The following is a 23,793-nucleotide window of genomic DNA, read 5'->3' as shown; positions in this document are numbered from 1 at the left end:
TCTTCAGTCAATGCTGGACAGATTTAAGCAAATAAATTCCACTTAAGGTAGAGTGAAAATTTAAATTGATCAGCCTGGGAACAGAGGAGACACTTCTTTAAAATGTTTTAATTTCCCAAAGAAACTTTTTTTAAGGAAAGAATAATGAACTCTAAACAACTTTTTGTTTCTGTGGTTACGATTCTTGTTTGATTAAAAGAAACATCTGTTTTAAGATGGAGTAACAGTATCATGTCATTACTGCTTTCTCTTGCATCTTTCTCCTCTCACCCAAACATATGTTATGGGTCAGAAAACTTTTTTGTCATTTATAGTGATAATGCAACTAATTCACCCATGCATGCTGTGCTAGTCTCATAACACATGCCAGTTTATCTCACACATTACTCATCATGTTGTGGAAAAGAGAGCCTGAAATATCAGAAAGAAATTTGAAGAACATACGACTGTGGCTGAGCCAAGAGAAGTGGTGCTGGGGTTTATAGATGCAGTTAATACTACTGTGAGCAGTGCTATTGCTGGCAATCCTGACAGTTAAAAAAAAAAAGTCACTTACCGAGTTCCTTGTGCTGGGTTGAGCAACTCACTAAAAATAAATCATCCATTCCTTTCTACTGCCAAGAAATAGAGGAGAAATATAAGCGTTGTAGTTAGCAGAAAGGTTGACCTTAGAGATTCTGTTGCCCCAGAGCCGACGAGATTATAGGGAAGGGAGAGTTTATAGCAGAGATTTTAGAAACAAATGCTTTAGGATTTCATTCCACATTTGGGAAAAAAAAAAACCACTGAAAAACATTCAGTCCTTTGGGACATTTTTCATGACTTGTTTATCTTCCTCCATCAAGATTCAGTACTCATAAAATCTCATGCTGTGTTTGTATTGCTTTGTTGCAAGCTCTTATTATTTTGCAGCAACACTGCAAATAACTCATACTGAAGTAAGGTTGCTACTTTGCCATCTAATTTTTCACAAAAGGCAGCAAAAAATAGATATACTGCTCATGGGGCAGTAGGCAAGATTGCTGCTCATGCTGACTCCAAAACACAAAGCAATTAATTACCTTGTTTATAAAATCTAATTATTAATTGTTTTTTGTGTTATTTTTCAAACACACTGTGAATGGGAGGTACAAAAACATCAAGCTTCTATTGTTCTTTCATCAAAAGGATGACACAGGCACAGTACTTTAAGGGGCATGCTAACAAAACTTCATGTATTTCTACCCTAAAAGTAAATTTCTACTGTCTTTGAATGTACAATCTAGATGTGACATACCACAGCACTGAGTAGATTCTATATAATTAAGTTTGGTTGGTTTTGGGGTTTTTTTTCCCAGAAAGGAGTTAATGAAATTATTTGCATTTTAAATTAGACCTATTATTTGCATTTTAAATCTGACCTATCTGAATATGTTTGCTAAAGGAAAATAAATACTTTATTTATATTGATGAATCTGAAGTGTTCATAGCATACTCCATAAGTTTTAGTACATCTCTGGAACTACAGCATGACAACGCATCATTACACATATTCACATCATACTCGTTGGTGGAAGAAAGGTCAAACAGCCCATGGAATTTAACAATATGTTACCTTCACCTTAAAATTCCTCAGTCTTCACCCAGGTTTTTGTCATGTTTCAAGCTTTCATTAATGTTACTTTTTTCTGGAAAGTTTGGATTCTTTTAGATGAAGCAGCAGTATTGGCCTTCAGTAATTTGTTTGATGGAAAATAATTCGAAAGTATATGAGAGGTAATAAATAAAACTGAACTTTCATTCCCTTTTTCAGCTTTGCTGTGATGTATTTTTTGGAATAGATTTACATTTATGACTAAGGATAGTGTCATCAATAATTTATCCTTCAGCAAAATGCATTATGTTATAAATTTAATCACACACCAGACTATTCTAATTTTAAGACTGTGTCATAAAAAAAAAAAAAAAACCAACCTTTTTACTGAGAGAGATGCCATATTCATCTGTGAGAAGTGCCTTAGCACTCACCCTTAAAGTACTAAGCTATTTCAACAGGCCACTATCCAGATAAAATACTAAAGTAATTATTGGTGTGTTGGAAAACATTTTGGAGTTTGTTCCTCTGATTCTGTTTTAATTGAAAGATATATATATATATATATATATATATATATATATATGAATAAATTTTTTGTTCTATATCTCAGAATTTTCATTTAAGGTGGACATAAAGATATACCCTCTAAGACTTTGAAACTATCTTGACAGATGGGAAAAAAGGACTTGAAATTAAAATAAACAGAAAATTTTAAATAGAAAGAATGAGATAACTGAACAACTAGCAGGGAATAATTTTCATTATCCATTAATTTAAAAAAAAAGTCTTCCTGGTAGAGTTGTCACTATAATTTGTGAATGAAAACTTTTGAACTTTTAAATTTTAATATGCATTTGAAAATATTTTAAATTTCATTTCATGTTTTTAAAATGATGGAAAAAAAAAAGAAAATATAACAATTTGTTCCCTTTAGTAGCAAAGGATTCCCATAAATATTTTTGTTTTTCTAGAGTTTTAAGCATCAGCGATGACAGGAGATGGATGTGTCCCCTTCAATCAATTCTTTAATTGTTTCTCCACTTATAGGAAGAAACAATACACTGATGGCAATATAGAAAAAATTAATATAGGCACTTTAGCTATAAGTGAATCTTGTGGAACACTTTAATTTGATGTTGTAGTTAATGACATACCACAGTATTCCTTCTGCAGAAGCCATCTTGCAGATCTCTGAGTTCCTTAGCAATTAAAACAATCAACAAAACAATTGTGCTTTAAAAATAATTCAGTACTTTTGCTCTTAGATGCTGTGATAAAATTACATTTATGACTAATTCAATTTTCATATTTCCTTTCATCATGCCAGGTGACAGGCATTTTTGAGTGATTTATTTTGCATAAACTCCAGTCAGCCTTGCAGTAATTATCCACATGGAAATCTTTGTTCACTCATTTTAGAAAATGTAAAACCTCTTCTTCTGCAGTGGAGAACTTGTCTTGTTTATAGACTGCTATCATGGGAGTTTTTGTCACTGCCATATTTACTTGGAACTGCAGCTTAATCATGCTTGTATCATGATCATTGCTTGGCAGTTGTGTGGTTGTATGTATATTCCAGATCTGTTTCCTGTGTAATCCATTACCAAGCTGAAGACAATCAACAATTACACTGCTTACTGTGGTGCAGCTTCAAAAGCTTAACTGATTTTTTTTTCTTTTATCCTTACATATATTATAGATGAATAAGTAAAGGATGCTTCTTCTGAGTTAGAGCAAGCTATTTTCCAAGAAAATCCTTTCTGTGCTGAGTGATTGTAGGGTATTCAAAGCAAGAATATGTCAGTCTTCCTTGTGAATGTTTGGTGCTACTGTAATATAAAAGAGATTTTCTGTACTACTGTAATATAAACCAGAATTTCATACTATTCTTGTTCTATTTTCTGTGAGGTTTATCTTGAAACAGTTATCAGATCCGATCACCTTCTACTGATGCTTTTTATGCGTTGTCAGGGATCTCTTAGTTGCATTCCATTTTTGACAAGGATTTTGACACTGGAATCCTAAATACTTTACCACTAAATTTTAACATTCTTTGTAACCATATAGAAAGAACTCCAACCCTAGTATATAAAAGCCAGAGAGGAGAAATGAACTGTCAATAGGAAGATCAAGAATGTACCTGAATTTGGAGGTGAAAGAGAAGTCTGAGTCTTTATGAGCTACAGACCCTCTTCTAGCAAAAGACTACAATAATACAAAGCAGTTTGTTCTCATTTCTGCCTTCCTTTCAAAAAAATTCCACACTTAATGAAACCTCTCCCTGTTACTGTTTCTGACCAGGGGAGAACATCATATAAATGATCAGGAGAGAACACTGGCAGCAGCAGATGGGAATCAGTCCAAAAGAAATATCTTACTATTTTTGCATACAAATACTATCTCTGTGTGGTTTGTGCCTGGGAAAAGCAACCTCTCTTACTCTTTCTTTTTAAGCTACTTTTTCTTTTCCTAAAAGAATTAAGGTTTTTTTTCAGAAGGACAATGGGACTTTTCTCCTGTCTCAATGCATTGGTGTTCAATAACTGTCTTGGTATCTATGAAGGGCAGCATGATTTCTGCTGTCATGGTTTAATCCAAGCTGACAACACACAGCCACTCATTCATGCTCCCACAGCAGATGAGGAGGAGAAGCAGAAGAGCAAACCTGAGAGAACTCACAGGTGGAGATATGGACATTTTAATAGGGAAGCAAAAGCTGTGAACACATACAGAGCAAAGCAAGGGATTCATTCACTGCTTCCCATGGGCAGGGAGGTGTCAGCCATCCTCAGGACAGCAGGGCTTCATCACATGTAACAGTGGTCCCTGTGATTGTCCCATCCTTTCTCCTCCTTCCTTCAGCTTTCTGTACCAAGCATGACATCTCATGGTACACCATGTCCCTGTGGCCAGCTGGGTCAGCTGTCCTCACTGTGTCCTCACTTCCCCATCCTACTCAGTGGTGGGAGGGGATAAGGAACAGGTGGCCTTGACTCTGTCTAAGACCTGCTTAGCAATAACAAAATCATCCCAATTTGTTCCACACATTCCAACACAAAAAACATGGCTCCATACAAGCTAATATAGAAAAAATTACTTCAAAGGAAAAAATTGCTTTTTTCCTTAATTCCTATTTTGTTGATGTCTCTTCAACTGGCAGCAATATTTCAGAGCTAATTTAGGAAGATCCAAAACCAAAACTCAACTTTTGGTCTTCTGTTTTGATAGATGTCTTCTATTCAATATCTGTTGAACATACTAATTCCATTCTAACTCCACTAACCAGAAGAAGTCTCCCTTAGGAGAGAAGTGGTTGTAGTACTCTAAATTGTGGGGGGTTATTCCAGAAATTTTGTAGCTTGTGACAGATCTTATCTACTCCTTTAAGGCATGGCCTGGTGTACTTTTCTGAACCATGGGATCAAGATCTGCATCATGTGCTGATTGTTGGGGGACTATATGTCCTCCACTCCAATGTCTCTTAGGAAAGAGTTGCCAGCTGAGTTTTCATATTAAATTGCTGCTGACACGTGCTGCAGCTGTTTGTTACTTGATTGTGATTGGCTTCCAGGGCAGTTTCCAACACTTAACGTAAAATTTTTAATTTTCATCCCTGAACTTCCAATTTATTCAAGATATTAAGTAAATTTGAAATTTTTCCTATATATTTCTTTGTGATTCTGAGAAAAAAAACGCTAAAAAATTTAATGAATTCTCCTCTTGCCCTGAAGTGGAAAGCCAATAACAATACATTATACATTTAAAAAGCATTTCATTAAAGTTAACATCAGAATATACTACTAGTTATAGATCATTTAATTGTTATGTATTAGCATAAGATATGTTTAACATTCTTTTCAAGCTTTCATATTCTTGAAATTTATTATGTCAATCGTAAGCTGCTATGACATCACAAGATGAATTCAAAGCAATGATTATTTTAGTATTTAAAATGCTTGGAGTGTACCAATTATTCAGACTGCTAAGTGAAAGTAAAAATGTCAGCTTAGCTCTCTATAATCCCATAATGTTTAAAGGTTCATGAATTACACATAGACCAGAGAGAAGTAGAGAAGTTAGTTTGAGTAAAAGACATTTTCCCTGCAAAATATGCAGAAACCAGATCCTTTAAAATATTCTAGTGATTAATCAGAGTGATTTAAAACACTTGATTACTTAAGTCCTTGTGCCTGAATTTACTTTCAGCATAAAGCTTTCCTTATTTATTATGAATTGTAAGTAAATAGTGCGTGTAATGCTTTATAGATATTAATCTGTAAAATGTAAGGATAGGGGATTTGTATTTTCTTGCTATTTAAACCAAGCTGAGAAATGCTGACACGTGTGACTGAGTCTCAAAATTTATTTTGTTTGTTTTTAAATGCTGTGTCATCATGCTACTTCTGAAGATCTTAGCCGAATATTGAGGTGCTTCAGAAGTAAGGTTATGTTTCCTCTACTGGTATCAGGTAATGGAAATAGAAGAAAACAGTCTTGAGACTAAACTCAGTCCAGGAAACTGCTACAGAAAAACATTACTATAGTCTGATAATGGAAGTAGAAGAAAACAAGCTTGAGAATAGACTCAGTTCAGGAAACTGCTGCAGAAAAACATTACTATAGGCTGATAAAGAGCTAGAGGGCCAAGTGGTACATTCATAGAATCACAGAATCATTTAGATTGGAAAAGACCTCTGAAGTCATCTAATCCAATTGTTGACCTAACACTGCCAAGGTCAACATTAAACCACCTTACGAAGTGCCACATCTACATATCTTTTAAATACCCCTAGGGATGGTGACTCAACCACTCCTTTGGGCAGCCTGTTAAAATTCCCATGAAGAAATTTCCTCTAGCATCCTGCCTGAATCTCCTCTGGCTCAACTTGTTTTCTGAGAGAAGAGACTGAACCCCCCACCCCTCCATCACCACCACCCCCCCCCACCCCCCACCATTGCAACCTCTTTTCAGCTACTTCTAGAGAAATAAAAGTTCTCTCTCTATACACCTTTTCTCCTGGCTTAACACTCCCAGCTTTCTTACTCACAGCACTTGTGCCCCAGCCCCTGCCCCAGCTCCATTGCCCTTCTCTGGACTCTCTCCAGCCCCTCAGTGCCTTTCCTGCAGTGAGGGCCCAGAGCTGGACCCAGCACTGGAGGTGAGGCCTCAGCAGTGCCCAGCACAGGGGGACAATCCCTGCCCTGGCCCTGCTGGCCACAGCATTGCTGATCCAGGCCAGGATGCCATTGGCCTTCTTGGCCACCTGGGCACAGCCTGCCTCATGTTCAGCTGCTCTCACCAGCACCCCCAGGTCCTTTCCAGCCACTCTGCCCCAGCCTGTGGCACTGCCTGGGGCTGTTGTGACCCAAAAGAAGGACTCAGCACTTGGCCTTGTTGAACCTCACTCCATTGGCCTCAGCCCATCGATCCAGCCTGTCCAGATCCCTCTGCAGAGCTTTCCTGCCCTCCAGCAGATCAACACTCTCACCCAGCTTCGTGTCACCTGCAAACTGACTGAGGGTGCACTTGATGCCCTCATCCAGCTCATCAGCAAAGACATTAAACACGACTGTCCCCAGTACAGAGCCCTGCAGAGCCCTGCTGGTGTCTGGCCACCAACTGGATTTATCTGCATTCACCACTTTCTGGGCCCGGCCATCCATTGAGTTTTTATCCAAATGAAAATGGCATCTGTCCAAGACATGAGCAGGCAGTTTCTCCAGGAAAATGCTGTGGAAACATTTTTGGAAGCTTAGCAAATGTCCAGGCAGACAATATTCACAGCCTCTTCCTCATAAACTGAGTTGGTCAGTCTGTCATAGAGGGAGATCATGTTAGCCAAGCAGGACTTGTCTTTCATAAACTCATCTGGCTGGGCCTGATCCCCTGGGTGTGCTGCATGTGTCACTTGATGGCACTGGAGATGACCTCTCCCCAGCTTTGCTGCAGTACCAGGGTCAGGCTGACAGGCTTGCAGCTGTCTTGATTCTCCCTGTCCTTCTTGTGGATGGGTCATGTTTGCCAACCTCTGGTCAACTGGAGCTCCCCAGTTATCAGAGCCAGGACTGCTGATAAATGGGAAGAGGCTCAGTGAGAACTTCCACCAGCTCCCTCAGTAGCCATGAGAGGATCTCATCTGGTCCCATAGATCTCTGTGTGTCTAGGTGGTGTAGGAGATCTCTGACTGTGTAGTCTTGGATTATGGAGCTTCATTTGCTCCCTGTCCCTGCCTTCCACCTTAGGAGGCCTAGTACTCAAAACCCAGTTGGTCTTACTATTGAAAAGTGAGGTAAAGAAGACATTTTCTCTGTGTTTTCTTCATCCTTTTTCACTGTTTCCCCCCATGTCCAATGAACAGGGATTCAATTAAAAGGAATTTTTTCAAAATTCCTTTTAAAGCAACAAAGGGGAAGGATCGGTACTTTGTTCTTTTATACTCTCCCTTTTACCAATGTGGGATAAATATTAAGCTTGTATTTGTAGTGACAAGAATAAAAAAGATTCAGTATTAAACTATGTATTTAAATAATCAGAAAATGTTCAGGACCAATTTTCATATTCACTTATAGCTCATATATAGTTTTAAAAATGAAGTCAGTCCCTTCCCCTGTGTGGGTTTGAAAATACTTTCATCTTCATGCCTACCTTTCTGGTGTTTTCTGTTGGAAATCCTAGATTAACTGTGTTACTTGGTAATGAGCATTTCATACAGGGAACTGCCAACCCAAGTCATTGAAGAAAAAGATAAAACTTCTATTTTACAGTTTTGCAACACTTCTGGAGAGCTCTACTGAAGCAGCACAACTCAAAGTGAATTCAAGAAACTCTCTGTCTGGATATAATCAGTAGGGTCTAACTCAATTACTAACTAACTAACTCAATGCATAGATAAAATAAGCTATGCATTGGATGTATCAGGTAGGCAAACTTTAATCTGTAAAGGTTTGATTTAGTTTCTCTTCAGATGTATGGGTAGTATGGTTACAGATCTGGTTGAGCTTAGAAATCCTTAATGAGTGTAATGCATTTGTGCACTGTTTGCATTTGTATTTCAATAGCTCAGAATAAAAATTCCATCATGAAAGAATCACACTGTCTTTGATTATGAAGGATTATTAATTTTTCTTAAAGATCTTATCTGGTTACAGTAAATTGTCCTGGGTCTCAGAAAGAATTTCACATTTTTATCCAAAAGGTCTTTCCTGGTAAAATGTTGAAGAAGCATTAATGGCAAGAGTGACTAGGTTGTAGAGGCTCTGATTTGAGAATTCTGAGATGTAAGCAACTGCAATGCATCCACTGATGATACATAGAGTATTGTGATGCACCTGGTCTTTAATTCTTTCAGAACCTCAGCAAAATTGAAAATTTTGTTGGTAGCTATGCATTGAATATGATTAAGAGCCAAGAAATATTATTGTTCTATTCTGTGTGGACTTCCAAATGTCTTTAAAATAATATTGATGATATTATAACATCCAGACTTATAATACAAATAATAAAGATTATACCTACTATTTCCTAGGTAAATATTCATAGTTTTCAGGTGAAAAGGTATCACTCTCCAAGTAATTTCATTGACCAACAAGATTTCATTCTCCTTTAATTCATATTATCAAGGTTATTGGTGATGATTTTTGAATACTTTTGATGGTTTCCAAGTTCAATTCTATTTCTTCAGGCATATTCTGAATCTTCTTTGAAGAAGGAACAGGAGGCTATGAGAAGGAGAATCTTTTCCCAGGTTATTAATCACACTAAGCTCATTGTCTTCTTTCATTCAAGATCAGAAATCAGTGTGACTTTTGATAAGATAGATGGTTTTATAAAGATTTGACTGTATAAAAGAATAAACTTTTGCTGTTCAGATCTCTCTGCTGCTGATTATCATAATTAAAAATGCAATTCAACTATCCAGAATTATTTTGCTTATTGACTTTCTTAAAATACCTTTCCAAAATCTTATGAAAAATTAAAATCTCAGTTAAATTTTAAAATGCACTTGTCTTGGTTTACAATGCTTTATACTATATTAAGCTATTATAAAAGTGTTCAATTCATTCATATTGTGAACTAGAGCCTACACTTAGTATTTCTCTTTAAAGTTATTCATTAAAGACTGGAATCTGAGACAGCTACATTATTTTCAGTAGGCCTTATTAGCTTTAGGTGACAGTACTGACTGATGATGATATAAAGCTTTATCTGTGTTGCCAGCATATCTGTGATGTATACTAGGAAGACAGATTTATGATATTCTTAAAACCTATGAGGTGTAAAAGAAATGCTCAAAAGTATCATTATACAAGGACATTACATAATTTATAAGTTTGCAAAGTAGTGACAAGAAGAACCAGAAAAAAGGGACAAATTTCAGTTTCTTGGTGTAGAGCTGCATCCAAGATTTTTCAGAAGATAGGTGAGAGTTTTTTCCATATATACTGTCAATGAAATGCATATTGGAAAGGAGACAATAGTACTATCTGATTCAATAACTCATGTGGACAAAGGGAAAGGTTTTGCAGCTGACTTCACTGCATTTTTATTGCAGATGTTGCAGTCTGATCAGATTAGGGTTTCATTATATAAATATTTGGAATTAAAATATTTTCAAAAGTGTTCTCTTGGTCCGTTCCATAAATGGTTTCCATAACCATTGCATAATATGTTACTAAGAAAAACTGAAAAAATTAGAAAATTTAGAAAATATTTAAAACATGATGTTGAATATTTCTTCTGAGTTTAAGTAACAGTTAACAGTATAATGATCAACTAGTGAAAGATAGAGTAAGCTTTAAGAAAACTGCAAACACATGAAAACTTTCTAAGAAAAAAGTTTAGACAGCATTATTTACTGACTAAATAAAAGCTGAGCAGAGAAGTCTGTACTGAGTAGAGAAAGAAAGTCTACTGGATTTCAGGAACACAAATTAAACATTATGACTATGTTTTTTTCAAATGAATAGGTAAGAAGCATTAATTAAACTGTTTAAAAATAAATTAGAAACACATGCAGACATGCTGTCTCTCCCTGGAGGGAGGTAGATGGAATAACAAGTGTCTGCCACCTTGAATTTGCCAACAAATCCATACAACAGGCAGAAATAAGCTCCACATTTTATTTTAGTGCTCAGTGATTTAATGTTTTTTAATTCAATTCTTTGTCTTTTGCTGGACTTCTTCTTCAATAACAAGGATGCTGTAGTCCACAGTGCCTCTTTTTTCCAGCTAGAATACATATAAAAAAAGAAGTGTCAGATTAGCTTTGAAGATTAGGGAAGTAAGAAACATAATGACATCAAAAACTGAAATATATTGAAACACAGTGAGTTAATAGAATGGCTACTTTCTGTCTTCAAACAGAGCTGTAAAAAGTGAAACAAATCTGTGTGCAGTTCCTGTGCAAATCATAATCAATATCTGTAATTTTTAAAAGTATACTTAGGTTTTTGGGGTCATCATTGGTTGTTGACATTTTATCTGTTTTAGCATGAGTAAATAAAAGGACGTGTTCTGATGAGATGCTTCCTCCTGGCTCTGGAAACAATTTTGCTGTACTAAGTTGCTAGAGAATCTAGTAGGTGCAAGAATAATGAAACCATATTGATGCACAATTGAAGCACAAGTTAGATTTGCTCATATCTTTGGCTATCAGTAGACTTGAAGTTTAATCTAATTCTTATTCTGAGGTGATTATTGGTATCCCAAAGTATTATGATAAAACAATGTATTTAATTTATTGAAAAGATAAGTGAAAAAAACCAACCCAAATATAAGCAATAGCACAGTTTAATAGTGTGTTTCTCCTCTCTTAGGAGGCAGAAAATTTATATGAACCAACATGGAAGCTGACTTTCAGTCTTCATGTAAACAGAAGGGGAAAGCACATAAAATTTTTTTCTTTTAGGACAGAAGGTGAATTAACCATGACTTCAAGTCCCAAAGTATTTATGTGGATGAGTGGAAGGACACATCAGAGGATTTTTCTGAATATTTTATTTTGTTTTATTCATGGAATTTAAATCAAGTATTTTCCACTGCAGCTGTGTGAATCTCACTAGTATTTATATTGACCTTTTAATTGTTATAAAATCATGTATTTTGGTACAATTATCATTAACTTGCAAGCAATAACCTTTTACATGTTTAAAGTGGTTGCAGTTCTTGTTATTATAGACCACTTTCAATGCTGTTCATTTAGTATGCTGTGTTTTTAACACAAATGTAATCCACTCTGCATTTTCCATTTAAAATGCATAAGGCAAAGTGCATCATAACAGGATGTAACTACGTATTAATCAAATTAGCACAACACTTCAAAGGCCCCGGCTTTTTACTAGGCTACTGTTAGACCACAATTCATGATGGAAAGCAACAGTGTAATGAAAGGCTTGGCAAGGGAGCTGTTTATTTTCTTTCCAGAAAGATATATTGTGGGTTAATTTTCATGATGGGAAAAAATGTGGAGGAAAAGTAACAGTAAGCATTAAGCTAAAGCACAATAAATGGAATTTAAAATACTACTGTGGGTTTGCTATTGACAAGCATAAATGTAGTAATTAGTTGATGACACAACAGAGCTCAAACGACCTATTGTTTAATTATTCAAACTTCATGATCCAAACAAAGAAATGTCAGATTATTCAATATTCACATTGTGAAACAGGAACAGCTGGGAGGGTTCTTCCCTCATCATACATTTAACTTACTACGTAAATATAAAGCCCTTCAGATAATTCTTTTTAACTACTGTTTCTCAACAATTTCAAGTATATATGACCTATTTTTGGTTTATGATCATTTTAAATTTTATTTCAGAATATGAAATGAGATGCTGTGTCATACTGAGTCCTGCATAGAATAGTCATAATTTAGGAAACCCAGTGTAAAATACTTACAGTGTAATGCAGAAAAGCACCAGGAATTCCGAAGAAGTGGTGTCTACATTGCTCTCTTTGCAATGTAATGTAATGGCTTATTGCAAAATGTAAAAATGGTTCTCCTGCTTGAATGTATATTCTAACATCATTAGAGTTCCAGATAAAATTAAAATTATTTATGCTAAATTTTGGAATGAATTTTAAATTTGTTCATATGTATTTGTCCCATTAACCCATTTCCATTTTCTTCATTTATGTTTCTGGGCTGCAGGGTAGTTTGAAATTCAGTCATCCACTCTTTTGTTACTCATTTATTTATGCAAAATTTTATGCATGCAAGCTATTAATGTTGTTTTCTAAATCAGTATGTAGTCATTACACCCACTGCTGTTTTCTATTTATTCCCAGTAGATGAAGGAAATAATACCTCATCCACTCATTTATGTTTTGTACAACATATAAGAAATCTTTATGGCCATATCTCTGTTTTCATTATTGAAGTGCATTAATAATAGCAAAGTCTGTATGAGCACCTTTTTGGAGATGCTGAAAATGACTGAAATTTATCCTATGGAAACCTGCTTTGACATACTTGATTTGACACGCACACAGGCTCTTGCTAGAGAAAATCACTGAGGAAATGTTATTTTAAGTTATGATGGTAATGCTTCCAAAAGGAAGATTGAAGCTGACAGGATAAATCTTTAGGAACCTTTCAATTACAAAAGAATGCAGTCAGTGCAAATTCAGAAACTGTTCAGAGATTAAAAATAATAAAAAGAGAATCTACCTCTAAGAGTGCATATGTTCCTTTTATGTGACATCTATACAGGAGACACAGTACCTATATGAGAATTTTGAAAAATGATTAACAGAAAGTTGTATTAGTTATCCTTCTATAGTGAATCTGAGTACTAGGTAACACAGATTTCAAATTATACTGGAATAATTTTTTTCTTAATAGCCAATTTAAGTTATTTTTTGAAGAGGAAACTTAGTATTTAAATATATCTTCTGCAATTTGCTAAACAAAAAGTAAAAGCCTACTGAACTGGAACCCTAAATCAACTACATTAATAATCCTTAATGTTTCATGGTTTAATGTGATATTTTTCATGCTTATAATTTTGGGATATTTTGGTTAGCTTATTTCTCTTTTCTGCTTGGGAGAAGATAGATTACTGACAAAAATACTATACACATAGACAGAGATGATTGCAGTCACATAAAAAGTAGCTGTTGTTATTGATTGTAATAGGAGAACTGTGCACACACACACACACATGCAAATATTTCCTTTGACTATAAAAATGTCAACAATTCAAATCACTCCATGAGACTTCATTGTACCTGAAGAGCTGCTGTCCAGATATTTCATACACACTAATTGGAGTATTTACATTTAGTTCTGACTCTGTGATGTGTTGTTTAAGAAATACTTTCATCTGAAAATTTCCAGCTAACTTTTAGTTTCAGTTTTAGCTTAACCTTACTGGTCAAGTTACTTTTTGGTGTCATGTCCCCCACAAAGGCTTCACAGAAACTGCCTATATATTGTCTAACAGTATCCTGGTTTCATTGTGAATGGTCAGGATCAAATATGAGGATAAACTTTTATCTTAATCATGAAAAACTCTCACAGAGATGGCTGGATATAAATGTCCATTTAAAGAAAGAGAAAATTTAGATGAGAAGACCAATAATGTCATTTAGCTATCTCTTTGCATCATTCTCTGTAGTATAATATTCCCATGTTCCCTCGAGATGAGATTTAGATCATTCAAATCACATCTCTAAAGAGTCTTTTTCATACCTGACAGACCTTGAAACATGAGAATATATCTTTTTTTAAATTACATATTTTCTCAGTTTTGTTCTTTTACTTCTAGGTTGGACTTTAGAATAACATCAAATTGATATTTCTTATCAAAATAGGAAGAGGATAATTTTTTTTTCTGTTGCAAACTGTGAATATTATTCAAACACAGAAGATTAAGCTGTAATAACTTGCAGGACATCTTGATGTGTTCAGTATAAAAATCCTACAAGAAATAAAAAGTAATTCTGAATATTTGGCTTCTTTCTAAAAAATTTCTGTACTAGAAGTCCAGTGAAATTTCAGGTAAATAAAGTGTTTATGGGAAAATAAATGCAGTATTTGAAATTTCTGCCATAGAGAAATTCAGCACTGGTTTCTGGAATGGGAACAGAGGAATCATATGTCTGTGCCTCTCTGAAGAAGAAGGGGACTATCCAGTCACTGCTTCACAAAAGGTAAAAGTCATGTTTATATGGAGAACACGTGTATCAAAATTTATCTAGGAAATCAGATTGCCTGAGTTGGGTTTTCAGGGCACTGAATTTCCTCCTACACCATCACCACAAGGACTGAGAACATCAAATCACTGAACTGGTCTATACATGAGGGTGCAGAACAATTTCAGCAGTGGTTGCTGTTCTGGTAGGAAAGAACACTGTTTTTAAAACTGTTTGTCTCTCATATCACTATTTAGGCAGTATAGATCAGAAAACTGAAGGTACAGCATCTCAGGGAAAATTATATCACTTTAGCAGAAGTTAGAAACATTTAAAAATCAATTTAAAAGGAGGAGAACAGTGCTGGTAATGAACAAAGTGCTTTGTATAGGAAAGACCACCCCGTGGTGAGAAAAATGCTGTTGTATTTTATTTATATAATTTTCCTTCAGATATATATCTAGAAGACCTCTTCCAAAATCAAGAAGTAGAATATGTGGTGAGAATTCAGATATCTCTCCAAGAGAAGCTCTCATCCAGGAAAAGTCTTTTTTAGATTTTTCAAATAAAATGAAATTTTTAAAGTTTTGAAATTCTTACTGAGTCATGACCATTTTCTCATCATATTTATTTTCATTTCCCTCTTGATTCATTTAATTCCTCTCTGAAATTATAGTCTTGGGTAAAATTCTTCTGCCTTTATTTATATATAAAATTAAAGCATCCCATGTTTCAAAGATATTTATTATTCATTTCATCATAGGATAAAAGCAAATAATCTCACCCCATCCCACAGAAAATTTTTAAAACACATACATCTATCTTGCGTTACATGTTAGGTACACATATATTTGGTTTACTTATTACATTTATTGTTCTTTTTTAAAATAGCTCAAAAAATTAAATTATTAAATTAATAAAAGAGGAGCCTTCAGAACTTTAAAAAAATCTTTACTTAGGATATACCACACGTATGCAGGAAATTGCAGTATTTATTTTTACACTACAAACCACTCAAGTTCAAGTATTAGAGATAGAGATAAGAATAAATAAAGTAATTGAAAATAAAATTCCTCATGTCACTGAAGTTTTATTACCCTAGGCTTGGAATGATCTCAGATGCCAGCCAGCTACCCTTCAAATATTCACACAATTTGCCATATAGAAGCAGCTTACTTGTCCAATTCTTCTTCAACATTCAGGCTTGTAGACCTCCATGAATTCAAGCCAAATCTAATGGTTATGCTCCTAAATAAACAAAGAGTTGACATCCAACTACTTTTTCAGTATGTACTATTTTTAAGGATATCTTCTCAAAATATAAACTGAGAAGGATAAAGTTAAGATTCATTTCCAAAAATTAACTCACATTTCTGTGTCAACTTTTCAACACTTAATCATGCTAAAACTTTATGAAGTTTAATCTAAACCTGTAACTATATCAAATTCTCTTGCTAGCACATGTGATTTTTACTTCTTCTTTAGTTAATTATTCAGAATGTGAGATTTTTTGTATGTGCTTGCATAGAAGTGTGTTAACATCTCTTCACCCTAAATATGTCAAAATGGGACTTTTTATTAAATTCATAGATTTTACAAGGGAATCATCTGTCCTTTGTACATGTCTTCTCAAATCTGTATATGGTATGAAAGTATGAAGAATATCCATTAAAACGGAGCATACAGTTTTTTAGAGTTTGGTGAATGCAGAGAAAACCCTCCTATTATAGCCAGTTTGACACTTTGAGGTTCACTGAACGGCAAATGTTGTTCTCTTCTGTTTTGTGATGGCTGAAAAGAAAATTCTGATTTACTTGCTCTGCATGTGAACTTTTAGTCATAAAACAAACAGAAGATAAAATACAGTCAGGTACTGAAACCTTTGTTCAACAAAGTCAAAAAGGCTTTCTAAAAGAATTGTTTTGCTAATATTTTTCAGTAAAACAAAGTGTTCTTTCAGTGAAGAATTTGTCTGTTTAAAACTTTAGTGGGGTTTTTGGCATCAAAGTTTTCTGTTTTCAAATGGTATCAAAATGTCTATTTTCACAAACATTTTACTATTTTTAAAATGGTATCCAAGCTATTGCAAATGATGTTAGGACATCCAATAATTAGAGTGTTTTGCTTTTTGCCCTAGCTGAATCCAATGTTTATCTTTTGATATTTCTCTGTTGTTTTTTTCTTCCAACCAAGACATGTTGCCATCCATATGTAGAAGCCAGTTGCTGGCCCTGAAGATTTACTAATGTGGATGCTGTTCTCTTCATTGTTCTCCCCTGGGCTGTGATATGACAGGTACCTGAGGTTAGATCCATCTCATGGCTGGGAGCAAGCTTTGAAAAAATTCCCTGTACCCTTTTCCTCTTTTATTCACACTATATAATGAGATGTTTGCTACTTCTTTCTTGCTTTCAGTCCTGGTAGAGCAGGAGGGTACTGGAAATATATCTAGAAGTCCTGATTGTGAGATTTCAAACCCAACTCCCAGAGCAGAATGCTTAGATAATGTCTGGTGTCCATCTAAAATGAAATGAATCTCCTAAAGTTTTGGTTAGTTTTGGTTATTGTGAATACATATGTGCTGTAGTCAGTTAATATCCTACTTAGGTAAAGTTTACTTAATAAAAAAAAGCTCTAATTATATACAGCTGTATACCAGTAATATTTTTGTAGAGAGCTTTTTGCATACAGGAAGATATAAATTAAATGAACAAGACATGACCTAAGACAATACATAACTGTTTCCTTAGTTCCAAAAATGCATTTATTGATTTTGTTTTCACATGGTCAGAATAATACAAACATTTGTCAGCTGCATCCTTTAGCACTCAGCCCATGCAGAGCTATTAAAAATTACCCTTATAGATCCTACCACAAATAAAATGCTGTTGCAGTACATACTATTATGTCCTTTCTTCAGATATACAAATAAATATAGTCTTCACAGAGTAGTGTTAGCAGTGTTAGGATACTTTAGTTGCCATTGGTACCAATAGGCATGATAATACTTTTGGGATGAATTATGTATTAATTGTTTTGTTGAAAAATGGAGATGAACTTTATTTATGGCTGGGTTTCTCTAAAAGGGTTACAAGGGTTGCTCTTCTATTGTGCACACCAGGTTTTCAAATCAATATTTATACATTTTCTGCAATGCTAATGCAACCCTATCCATTTGTTAAAATAAACAATAAAACCTGACCTATTTACAGTGCTCTATATATGTTATACCAGCTACTCTATAAACATCACTGTAGAGAATTAACACTCTGGTTTCAGTGGTGTAATTTATCAAATATGCAATCTGAAAATTTAAGATCCTGTTGTATGGTGCTATCATGTATGTAGCTCTCTGAAGTGATGTGGAGGACTGCGTGAGAATGGGATACAGGACTACACAAGTTAATTGCTCTCCATCAAAATTTGGAAACTTATTGGAAAATTGAAAACCGGACTTAGGTTCAAGGATCAGGCCACTTTCTCTGCTAATGTCCAGAAAAAGTAGCCCTTTTGAATCCAAATTTATACCTTCTGAAGATATAATTCATGTCTTTGAGAATATATCTCCATTCTAAATTGCTAGATTTCTTAATACTCTTCCCATCACTCCTCAACTTTGACCCTGTAGAATCACTACCCACTGAAAGGAGAGGGGCTTTTAGCCCACATGGCTCATTCATCTTTAAATCTTTTCTTCGATCTTCTTTCCTTTTTAAAACCAGGAGTGCTGACAACTGCACTGAGTGTTAGCTGAGTGAGTAGCCTTAATTTATCTTATTAGAATCTGAGCCCCAACCACCAACCTCATTTCACCTCAGACCCTTTCCCCACATTTATTAAAAATGACTTATGTTCCTCTCAGATAATTTGCATAGAAAAGATATGTCAAGTGCTTAAGTGCGACGGATGCTGAATTCAATAAACCCATATCAAAATTTTCACTATCTCATAACATTAAACATTAATTTTACATATATAATGAGAAAAGTCCTTATATTATAAATAAGAACTCCAAGCAGCTATATTGAAAAATTTCATTTTGCACAATATGAGACTATGTAGGTGCATAGTATTGAGATGTACTGATTCTTCTGTGTCATGCAAAATAGGAGAAAATGCACTGACCACAACTAAATCTAGAGCAGATTTTGATTGATATATTTGTAGTAATAGACCCAATATTTGAGAATATTTAACAGGACCAGTTACAATTTTAAAAATAGGTACGTAACTGTCTCATAGGCCATGCATTTATGTCTCCTTATCCATAAAGGATGTTTAAATTTGTAATTTTACAAAAAATAATTGTTTAATTTTGCACTAGTAGAACCTATTCCAACATATTCCTTTTTGTTTCAGTCACTGTCAATCTCACTTCAACATGTAGTGTTGGTTTATATTTTCCAGGGATTTTTTTAAAGGAAGAAAAAACTGGCAATTGAAACACGGTCATGAGATTTCAAAAGTAAGTGTTTATGCTCAAAAAATGTCTTTGTGATAGGCAAGACTCACCCTCATCCTACTTCAGTTCCTGCAAGTTGTTCTAAGGTAGTTTTGCTTTCTTCTACAGTCATCAGAGAAATCAAAAGGATATGCCCGGACAGAGTTTCATATTTCATGTCAGTGTCAAAGTTACATGGATAGATTGCTCTTCAGATGCTTGAGTTCCTGCACTGACTATGAAAGAGCACAAACGGATGTTTTATACTGATTATATCAGCTTAAGATAACTAAAACTAGGTGATGAATCCAGCCCTAAACCACCTGAATATTGAAACCACTCTGGAGCTTTAGGCCTTACCATTCCAGTAGAGGAATTATGCTCACTGTCACTGATGGAACACTTACAAATAATGCAAGAATGGACCAAAGATGACTTATGAAACATACAATATTCCCATTATAATAGTCCAAGTCTGTAAGTACAGACATGGCTGATGTCATCTATAGAGCAGGTTTAGCTCTAAGGTGAACATGTAGAGCTCCCTGAAAGTCCAGAGGAAGCTGGCTGCTCCACCTGGGGAATGTCAAGAAGCTCTACAATAGCACCATCTTTTATGGGCTAAACCAGCAAAGGCAGATTCAAGATAAGACTCATATTGAAGGAGAAGTCTTGCTTACAGATACTGAACATCACTATTCCTTTGATAAACAAAAGTCCCTAATAAGGATTTGATGAAAAGTAAAGAGTTTTTATATGTACATAGGCATAATTTCCCTTGTAAATGAAGGAAAAAATTATTTGCTTTTTCTTCTTGAATATTAAATATGTTACTTGAGGAAAAACCACTATCCTCAGATGTAAGCTTTGTGGCCAATATTTTGAAAGTATGAGGCAAATAAACAGCAAAACCAAGTTTTAATAGTCCCTTTAGTTCCCATTGCTCTGGTTTTAGCTTTTTCTTTTTTTTTGGTTTTAACTTTTTCTTTTTTTCCAAGATAGCATTCAATCTTCTGGCTGGAGTTAAATTTAAGGATGCATTTAAGATTAATTATTAGGAAAGTAAAGTGCTTAACTTTTTTTGAACTGATTGTTGATAAAAAACCTTTCAATATCGCTTAGTATGCACTCTAAACACTCGATGGGCAGAAGATACAAGTGCTCCCTCACCATAATGAGCAGAGACTGGCTGTGCTCTGAAGTTGCTGTCCCACAGGCTACAGTTGACAAGATCCCTGTATTATCTGTTCTGCAAGTGGAGCACTCATACTTATCATTGCAGAAGCTATCACTGTTACTTTTCCTCATATCATATTTAAGGAGCCTTCTTAAGCTGTCTGCTTCTTCCTGCAATTCAAATGTGACGTTAAACATGGGTATTTGTACTCATAATTGACATAGCTGAAATACAGAAAGAGAAATTATTTTTACTATTTGCCAACAGAATAATTTTGTGATTTGCTGAGCAGCAACATCATCAGGTTTCGTACCCTTATTTATATAACCCTCTATGTACCCTTATTTATACTTATAAGTTTATATAACTATATATAAACATATATAGTTAGCCACATTTGGAAGAACATCATGAAACAAAAAAGAAAACCCACCAAAAATATGTACATGAAAAATGGAGGAAAAGAATCACAAGAGTACCCATCAGTCTTTGCACTTCCTGTGATGTGAATTCTCTAGTAATATAAAATGGAATTATGCTGGTTAAGATACATTTAATAATACCATTCTCAGAATAGTTTCAAGAAAAAACAGAATAAGTGTGAATGAAAGAGTAGGGCTGTCTGTGTTATTCAGGACTTTCTATTACATTTATGTTCCTTGCTGGTATTTTCCAACCATTTGAATTAACACAGAAATACAGATGTGTCTAGGCAAATGTAATTATGTATAAAAAAATCTCAAAAGTGAAATATTCTGTCTCTTACAGTTTCTCTAAAGGTACTCGTAAAGCACTTATCTAAAATGCTATTTAACCATCTGAAATATGTTTTTTTATCAATGGAATTGCTCAAAAATTAGAAAACTAGAAAATCATTCTGTGTAAGTCTAGAGAGTTCATAATTTTTGCTTTATTTGATAACTTAGATAAGAATGATGAATGTATGAAGAGTTTATTCATTAATCAGTATTCCATCCTTTTTTGAGGACTTTTGAGCTTCTTATTTTCCTTATATTTTTCTTCTACCTCTTCTACCTTCTTCCCTCTGAGAAGGGTTTTTTGTTTCTTAAATATGTTTTGTCATGTAGAAAATGGAAAATGTTTGTTTCTTTGCAAGTAAGAAGGGTCAAAATAATGTGAAACCAAAAGCAAAAAAAAAAAGAACATTCAATTCTTAAAAAAATAGAAAAGCCTCAAAAATTTATAATTAGGCCAAAAGTCTGTTTTATAAATACCTATTTTTTTTCTCTTCTCATGGACATGATTTTTAGACATTATTCCACTTTTTGGTAGGAATTCTGTCAAAAATTCAAAATGTCAAAATTGATAGATAAGTGTTAAAAAAATAATTATTTTCTATTTGCAAATAGTATCATACTGTTATTTTATGTTTGCAAATTTTATCATACTGCTTACACACATGAATGTAAAGCTGACAACAGAAAAGTGGAAGCACCTTTGTGTAGATTAACTTGAAATGAACATTGACCATGTCTTAGAGCTCAAAACAGGCAGTTCCAAAAATTTACCCAGTTTTCCTCTGCAGATGCGAAGTGCAACACAATCTGCCTTATGTACAGAGGAAAAAGCGCACAGAGCCAAGCACAGGTGGGTTTTCCAGCTGGGAAAACCATCAGGAAACCAGCACATGGACTCACAAGCTGCCACTCTGCAAGACTTGGGCTGCTTGTGCTGCGCCACCTCTGCCGCGGGTGCCCAGCAGGGCCGAGCGTGCGGCCACAGCTGTGCCCGTGGCAAGCTCCCCAGGGCTGAACAGGGGATTCTGAGTTGATGTTGCCTTTTGGCAGTGGCTGTACAGCTATCTAAAATCCCACAGCTTTGGAAAGGGAGCGCATCATCTGGGATGGCTGGCTGTACCTATTCCCCACCTCCCTCTGCATCCTGCTCTGCAGCAGGGAGCTAGCCCAGGCAGTGGTGTGGAGGAGCAGGTGGCAGCTATCTAATGTCTTGCTAGGAAGCCACATGGACACATTTTTCCCTCATGCAGACACCCCAGGGTCTTCTGCCTTTAGCAGAGGCCCATCTGCTGCTCTCTGATGCACATGTTGTAGAGGATACTAGTGCTTAAAGCAATGGGCAATAACACTATGGCACACATACCTGGGACCAAAGCATCAGCTGACATAAAGTTGTGGGGGCTGTGCTCTTTCTCAAAATTTTCAGTGTCTGTCCCAGGTTATGAACATGGTTTTGAACTGTGCTAGAATTTAAAGATTTAAAATTATTATTTAATTTATCTTTTGATGATTTTCTTGGAAATGCATTGTATATTCAAGCATTATGCCGTTCTCTCTGAGGCTTCAGTTTTGGACCAAATTCAGATGTAAACTCTGTATTTTTCTCCTTCTGTGGATGACTGAACCAAAACAGACTAACAACAGAGAGGAGAAATCTAGCAGGTATGCTTCAAATGCAGTACTATAAATGTAGAAAAACTACATTTCAGCTATTACATTATAATAGTATGTTACTTTGATCAGTTTAGGATTAAATAAATCAAGACAGAAAACAAAGACCAGTATTTAAATTAACCTCTAATATTCTGGGTCATGATCCTACACTTCTGGATCTTAAGACTGATTGTAGTGTTAAACTAAATCCAAGCTAGCCTTGGATTGCTTTTCAGAAAACCACCTCTTTGAGAAGCCTTCATCTCCTTAACCATATCTATGATCTTCTAAGAACAGATATGTGGGAAGGATCACACTCTGCCACTTGTAAAAAGACAAAATTTGTGTGTGTTGATACATGAAGGGGAAAGTACCAAACCCAATACAATTTCAGCAAATATAAATTGCATCTGTCTGCTTTCCTTTTTTTTTAATAACACTAAGTTGAGCAGATGATACTCCTCTAGAAGTTCTGAAGGTCACAGACTCACCCTTAATATTACATATCATGGAGAAGAAAATGTGAAATAGGCAACCATATTTCCCATAAGAGGAAACTTTTTCAGCTGATATGTTGCTATTACTTTAATTACTACTTTTCCATTTCTTTAATCTAGAAATTTATTGCATTTGAGATTCTTTCTTTTCTTCTTTCTTTCTTTCTTTCTTTCTTTCTTTCTTTCTTTCTTTCTTTCTTTCTTTCTTTCTTTCTTTCTTTCTTTCTTTCTTTCTTTCTTTCTTTCTTTCTTTCTTTCTTTCTTTCTTTCTTTCTTTCTTTCTTTCTTTCTTTCTTTCTTTCTTTCTTTCTTTCTTTCTTTCTTTCTTTCTTTCTTTCTTCTTTTTCTCCCTCTCTCTCTTTTCTCCCTTTCTCTTTCTCTTCTCTTTCTCTTTCTCTTTCTCTTTCTCTTTCTCTTTCTCTTTCTCTTTCTCTTTCTCTTTCTCTTTCTCTTTCTCTTTCTCTTTCTCTTTCTCTTTCTTTCCTTCTGTCTTTCTCTCTCTATTTTTTCTCCCACTATTTCTTTCTCCCTCTGTCTCTTTTCTCCCTTTCTTT

At 34.9% G+C, this 23,793-nt stretch overlaps 1 long non-coding RNA gene across 1 annotated transcript in view; it reads left to right on the top strand.

Annotated features, from left to right (window-relative positions):
- The window catches only part of LOC143692287 (uncharacterized), a 33,987-nt gene extending 14,823 nt beyond the window's left edge, over window positions 1-19,164 (top strand). Inside the window, exons 2-4 of the long non-coding RNA XR_013180179.1 lie at window positions 14,634-14,731; window positions 16,907-17,008; window positions 19,121-19,164. This is a non-coding gene — a long non-coding RNA (uncharacterized LOC143692287). The remainder of the gene's footprint in view (window positions 1-14,633; window positions 14,732-16,906; window positions 17,009-19,120) is intronic.
- Window positions 19,165-23,793: the final 4,629 nt, after the last annotated feature.

Source organism: Agelaius phoeniceus, chromosome Z (genome assembly GCF_051311805.1).
Source record: "Agelaius phoeniceus isolate bAgePho1 chromosome Z, bAgePho1.hap1, whole genome shotgun sequence".
In the NCBI taxonomy this organism is placed as follows: domain Eukaryota; kingdom Metazoa; phylum Chordata; class Aves; order Passeriformes; family Icteridae; genus Agelaius; species Agelaius phoeniceus.
This window is presented reverse-complemented; position numbering and strand designations above follow the sequence as displayed.